This window comes from Microtus ochrogaster, linkage group LG9 (assembly GCF_000317375.1).
Source record: "Microtus ochrogaster isolate Prairie Vole_2 linkage group LG9, MicOch1.0, whole genome shotgun sequence".
Classification (NCBI taxonomy): domain Eukaryota; kingdom Metazoa; phylum Chordata; class Mammalia; order Rodentia; family Cricetidae; genus Microtus; species Microtus ochrogaster.
In genome coordinates this window covers 13,899,406-13,905,458 of record NC_022034.1, presented here as the reverse complement: position 1 = coordinate 13,905,458, position 6,053 = coordinate 13,899,406, and the positions used below count along the sequence as shown (strand labels likewise).

The 6,053-nt window shown below is 38.7% G+C and overlaps 1 protein-coding gene across 1 annotated transcript in view; it reads right to left on the bottom strand.

Moving 5' to 3' along the window:
• The window catches only part of Tfb1m (transcription factor B1, mitochondrial), a 38,474-nt gene that overhangs the window by 29,403 nt on the left and 3,018 nt on the right, over positions 1 to 6,053 (bottom strand). The gene's annotated exons all lie outside the window — the stretch shown is intronic.

Genomic DNA, 6,053 nt, shown 5'->3' with positions numbered 1-6,053 from the left:
CTCTGCTGGAGGTGACCTGGAAAATCCCCATATCACAGCAGTAAAGGCTGAATGTTCTCCAGAGTCAGAGTAAGGCAAGGCTGTGCACTCCGACTCCTGTCCCCAGTCAGCGACAGACAAAAACACACGCAAAGGGATTGCCTAGAATGGAGGAGGCAGAGCTGTTTTTATTTAATGACATGGTAATACAGACATAAAATAATAAGAAATCTACAAAGCAGCCACTGATAAATGAGTTTAGTAAAGTTTAAGGATACAAAGTCAGCATTCAAGAAATCAATGGCAAAAGCCCACTGGAAAGTAAAAAAAAAACAAACTAGAATTACGTACAAGAACATTGGAATGCACACAATTCTCAAGGGTAAATCTGGTGTGTGCAAAATTTGCTCAGGAGCAGTATAAAAACAGTGTCAAGAGAAAATACAAATAGGTTTATATACAATATTCATAGGTCAGAAGATTTTTTATCATTACTGAATTCCCACCTAAATTAATTTTTAGTTTCAACCTAATCTCAATCAAAAGACAGCGTACATAACCAGTGGAATGAACTGGACTCCAATATCAGCATCAAGGGGACAATTCTATAAGCAGACAGCTACAAATGAGAGTGAGTGAGTGAGTGAGTGAGAGAGAGAGAGAGAGAGAGAAGCAATAGAATCTGAATCTCTGAGCTTTTACCTTGCCCCAACACACAAAAACCAAGTCAATTAACAAAGATCTAAAGTTAAAAGCTAAAACAATTAAAACACAAATACAGAAAAATTTTGTTTGTTTGTTTATAGCCCTGCCTGTCCTGGAACTCACTCTGTAGACCAGGCTGACCTTGAACTCCAAGATCTGCCTGCCTCTGCCTGGCATATTTATTTATTTATTTTAAAGTCTTAGTAATTGGCTTTCACAAATATTCTAAAAATATGACACAAAATCGTATTTAAAGGAAAAAGCTGACAAATTTTGTACTTAGTAAAAGTTATATTTCTTTTCAATCGACATTGTCAAGAAAATGGAAAAAGAAGCCATAACTGAGAAAATATCAGCACAGCATGTGTCGGATCCATAAACAGTGCTCTAGATTTAACCAGACAAATGGACTGCCACTAAAGAGCAAAACTACCTAAATAACTCCTCAAATAAGCACAGGTGGTGAGGAAGCGATACACGCAATCATCAGTCCTGGGGAAACACTAGCAGACCCACAAAAAACCACTACCTACAAGTCAGAAGGGTTCAAACAAAGACAACACACCAAAAGCTCACTGCACCAGGGTATGCAAGCACACACAGCAACTGCCACTCCGCTACATCTGGTCAGAGTGGAAAATAGGATAGCTACCTTAACAGTCTGGTAGTTTTGCAACATAAAATAGCATAGGCAGGACATCAGACCGTATACCCCTCGGTCTTCACTGGAGAATAGTAAAAGCATGCATTTACAAAACAGCTGCATGTGAATATTCAAATGGCCTGCTGTGCAGTTGCTAACAAAGTCCATCAAAAGGTGAGTATCTACAAAATTCGTATATTTACACAGTGGACTGTTTATACAGCATCAAACACAGAAAGCTACTGATAAATATCTCAGGATGTGTGAAAATAATTATTCTGAGAAAAAGCACAAATATATACAGCATTAACTACAAAGTATATACAAAATTATTAGTTATATATAAGTCTAAAAAAGAGGAGAAAAATCTTGCTCCTGATCAGCTATCCAGGGATAAGCAAAGGGAGGAAGAAGAAATCCATTACAAGGAACAAGTCCTTCTCACGACCATGTTTATCATCTTTAGTGTGAGGACAAGACCACAGCATGTCAGTAATTAGAGTATTTCCACAAGTGTGGTTTATGAAGCCTCAATAAAATTGCAATAAACCTGTAAAACAAAGTATTTACTGGACAATGCTTCTGAAATATTAGCTATCATTATAATTACTAATGTATGAAAGAAAAGAAATTTAAGAAGAATCTGGACTCCTCGCTCAAAGAGAGGCATGTTTCTGACCTTATCTCCAGCTTCGAGCTCCCTGAGACATAAAATCTCCTTACTCCCCTTCATAGAGAATCCTTAGTCACAAAAACAGAAGAAAAACAAACGACTGTAATGAGGAAGAACTGTACAATGTGAGTGGTACAACATTACCAGAAAGCAGTTTGCTATCAGCAGTCGCCTGGATCAATCTTAAATCACCAGAGATGCCCAAGACATGGAAGCAATAACTTGATGTTAATAAAGATTCACTGAAATCACGCATGGTGGTGCACACCTTTGAATCCAGCACAGGCAGGCAGGTCTTTGAGTTCAAGGCCACCCTGGCCAACAAAGTTCTAGGCCAACCTGAACTACACAGAGCAATCCTATCTTGGAAAACAAAAAGCAAAACAGAAAGATTTACTGACTAATTCCAAGTCTCAGGCGTCCACTAAACACTAAACAATTCTCCAAAAAATATGAGGCAAAATGCCGCTTTCCACCTATGCGCACACACCTCGTCACAGAGTCTAAGCTAATCCTGGCAGCCAGAAGTGAACATGAATGTCCCTTGCCACAAAAATCACCTACGCTGCTTCCACAGACTGAATGGGTTTACGTACCTTTCCAATACACAGAAGGGACGTTACGTGCATCACTTGGTACCCTCTTCCCCTACAGCTGTCTCATGACTATGTTGTAACAACTGAATCAAGCTACAGATGGCAGACTTTCATCCAGAGATATTTTATAAATTATTACACTTTCTTTAAAAAATAATTCTATTAGCTTAGAAATCACTAAAATGGAATCCTTAAAATATACCACCCTATTTCTGCTTTTACTCAATTTTATGATTAATTTAGGACATCTAATAGAGCACAGCTTTACATATTGAAACATTCTTTACAGGAAAAAGAAGCCTAGTTGATAATTTAGTACCTATCATTTCTTTTTAAGGCAAGTTCCTTTCTCACAAAGAAGACACTAAGAATTCATTTTGCTGCTTGTGAAACAGGTAAGAAATCAAATGTACATTTCCTGTGATTTATCCTGAATTATCTTTGATATTAAAAAGTATAAAACCTCTTAATAACCAATGTTACTATTTGCTTTGACTATCCAGTGACATTTAGTCAGCTGCTATAATATACACACAGTCACAGATGACTTTATTTCCCACACTGCTTTGTGGCACTGTCAAATGCGGATATAGATACAGAGGAATAAAGACTCAGATCTTTATCCTTGTGCCACTTACATTCTAAAGGGGCAAGACAGACAACAAGAGCAATACAGATACAGTGTGGCCAGTTTTGAAAAATTTAACAAAACAAGGTAAAGAGTTAGGAGGCAGGGACTCCAGGGAGGGTGTTGGAGGAGAAGAGGAGGGTGGTGGCTGCCCCTTTGGTCTTCACACATCTTTAATGAACAGAGGCTAATGTATAAATTAATGTGGAATTAACACTGATTTTATTCATCTGATTAATGGGGAAGATGCATCACAGACAGGAAATATGACAGTGAAGTTAATGCTCTTCGTGTCCGCTAAGGACTAAAAGAATAAACACAAAGAACACATTAGTTGTCAGTATCTTTGTCACCAGATGATCCCACCAAAATCAATACTCCTGCTTCCACTGCCAATGGGGACGTGGTTCTTAAAGCAAACAAAACAAAACCCCACACCACTAAGTTTCACATACGGTCCAGAACACTTAGCATGTATCACTCCCAGAATTAAGTCAACAATCTGAAATGAATTCTGACGGGCAAAACTAGATACAAGTCAGTATCAGGCAATTATCTCACACATGAAAACCAGACAAAGCCAGATGAGAAAAATGAAAAATGAGAAAACTAGTTTTCTAAAGCAGTGGCCACAAAATGCTGTGAAATAATCCTTCGGTACACTGTAAAATTGTTCTCGGTGTTAATAAAAAGCTGATTGGCTGATGGTTAGGCAAGGTTTTAGGGGCAGAGAGAATGCTGGAAGGAGGGTGGAGCCAGAGGAGATGCTATCCAGACATGGAGAAGAAACAGGAGGTGCAAGATGAAAGAGAGGTAAGGCCATGTGGCAGGATGTAGATTAATATAAATGGGTTAATTTAAGTTGTAAGAGTTAGCTAGTAACAAGTCTGAACTATTGGCATTTATAATTAATAAATTTCCGTGTGGTAATTTGGGAATGACTGCTGAGACACTCCGCCTACAATAAAATCCTAGATTTTATTATTGTTTTGGTTTTGTTTTGCTTTTGAGACAAAGTTTCTTTGTGTATCCCTGTCTTGGAACTTGATCTGTAGACCAGATTGGTCTTGAACTCAAGAGATCACCTGTGGTTAAAGGTGTGCAACACCATTGCCCGACTAAAATGCTACATTTTATTTTATTAGGGGTTTCTCAAGATAAAGTTCTCTGTGTAGCTTTGGAGCCTGTCCTGGCACTCACTCTGTAAACCAGACTGGCCTCAGACTGACAGAGATCTGCCTGCCTCTGCTTCCTGAGTGCTAGGATTAAAGGAATGTGCCAACACGCCAAGCTAAAATCCTAGATTTTAACAAAATTTCTCAAACTATACTAACATATACAGATAAGTATTTGAACATACTATTTTTAAACCATTTTCTTCTTTTTTTTTTAAAAAAGTAGAAGAACAGTGGGTAATTTTATTGTTCTGTTAAAGTCACGTAATAAATTGCTACTCAAATGGGTCTAAAGCTCAAGGCTCTTTTAAAGTTTGAGAATTACATAGGAATCAAAGGCCAGTCATCAAGAGACTCTTTTGAGGAATTTCTTTAAAAGATTCCCGATATGATCTGTTCCATTGTTTGCCAATGCTTTAAAAACTCCACATCCCCCTTATTTCAAACTCTTTGTAGGAGGGAGGCCGCTAATTAGTTCCCAGCTGCTTAGCCCCGAAATAATCATACAGAAACCATATTAATTAAATCACTGCTTGGCCCATTAGCTCTACCTTCTTATTGGCTAACTTTTTTTTTTTTTTGGTTTTTTTCAAGACAGGGTTTACTCTGTAGTTTTGGAGATAACTCTTACATATTAATTTAACCTATCTCCATTAATCTGTGTATCGCCACATGGCTGTGGCTTACTGGATGAAGGTCCCAGAGTCTGTCTCTGGTGGTGGCTCCATGGCTTCTCTCTGACTCCCTTTCTCCCAGCATTCCATTTAGTTTTCCCCACCTAGTTCTGTTCTTCCCTGCCACAGGCTCAAAGCAGTTCTTTATTTATTAACCAATAAAAGCAACACATAGACAGAAGGACCTCCCACACCAACCCTCAAACCTGTCTCCTTTAATTTCCACTTACTTGTCTTATTCTTTTCCTACAATAACCAAGACAGGTCTCTTCTCCACTGCTAACCTGTGATGGGCAAACTGAAGACACTCACTCTGGATTCTCACAATTCAGGTGAAAAATCCCCAGACCTTCATCTATTTCCCCATAAGAGCACCCGCGTCTCTGCAAGTCTCCCTCAAACCTCATCTACCGTTCTAAGTCATGCAACTTCTTTCTTTATGCATAAAAATTCTCTTGTAAAAGTGCTTGAACTCTTGATGAGGCCCCAGCATGTATCTTGTTCATCTTTTATCTGTGAAAATACTTTTTGGAACCTAAAGTTCTCCAAAGTAAAAGCAATTGGTCATTATTGACATTTATTTTTATTTATTTCTATAGAACTGGGTCATAATATGCACAGCTTAGAAATAAAAACCATAGAAATGATTAGTTTATTTAGCATCTATGTGTAAAGGCCATGCGGTATTCCTGTATATCACACAGTTTTCTAGACTTCTCTAGGTGACAGAACTCTAACTTGTGGGCTAGGACCTGGAGAGCTGCAGCTTGAGAACTGCCTGCAGAGGCCTCAGTCACCTCGGGGACTTTAGATCACAGCCTAAGATTTCACTCAGTGTTGAGAACTGCCTGCAGAGGCCTTGGTCACCTCGGGGACTTCAGACCATGGCCTAAGATTTCACTCAGTCTTGAGAACTGCCTGCAGAGGCTTCGGTCAACTCGGGGACTTTAGATCATGGCCTAAGATTTGACTCAGTCTTG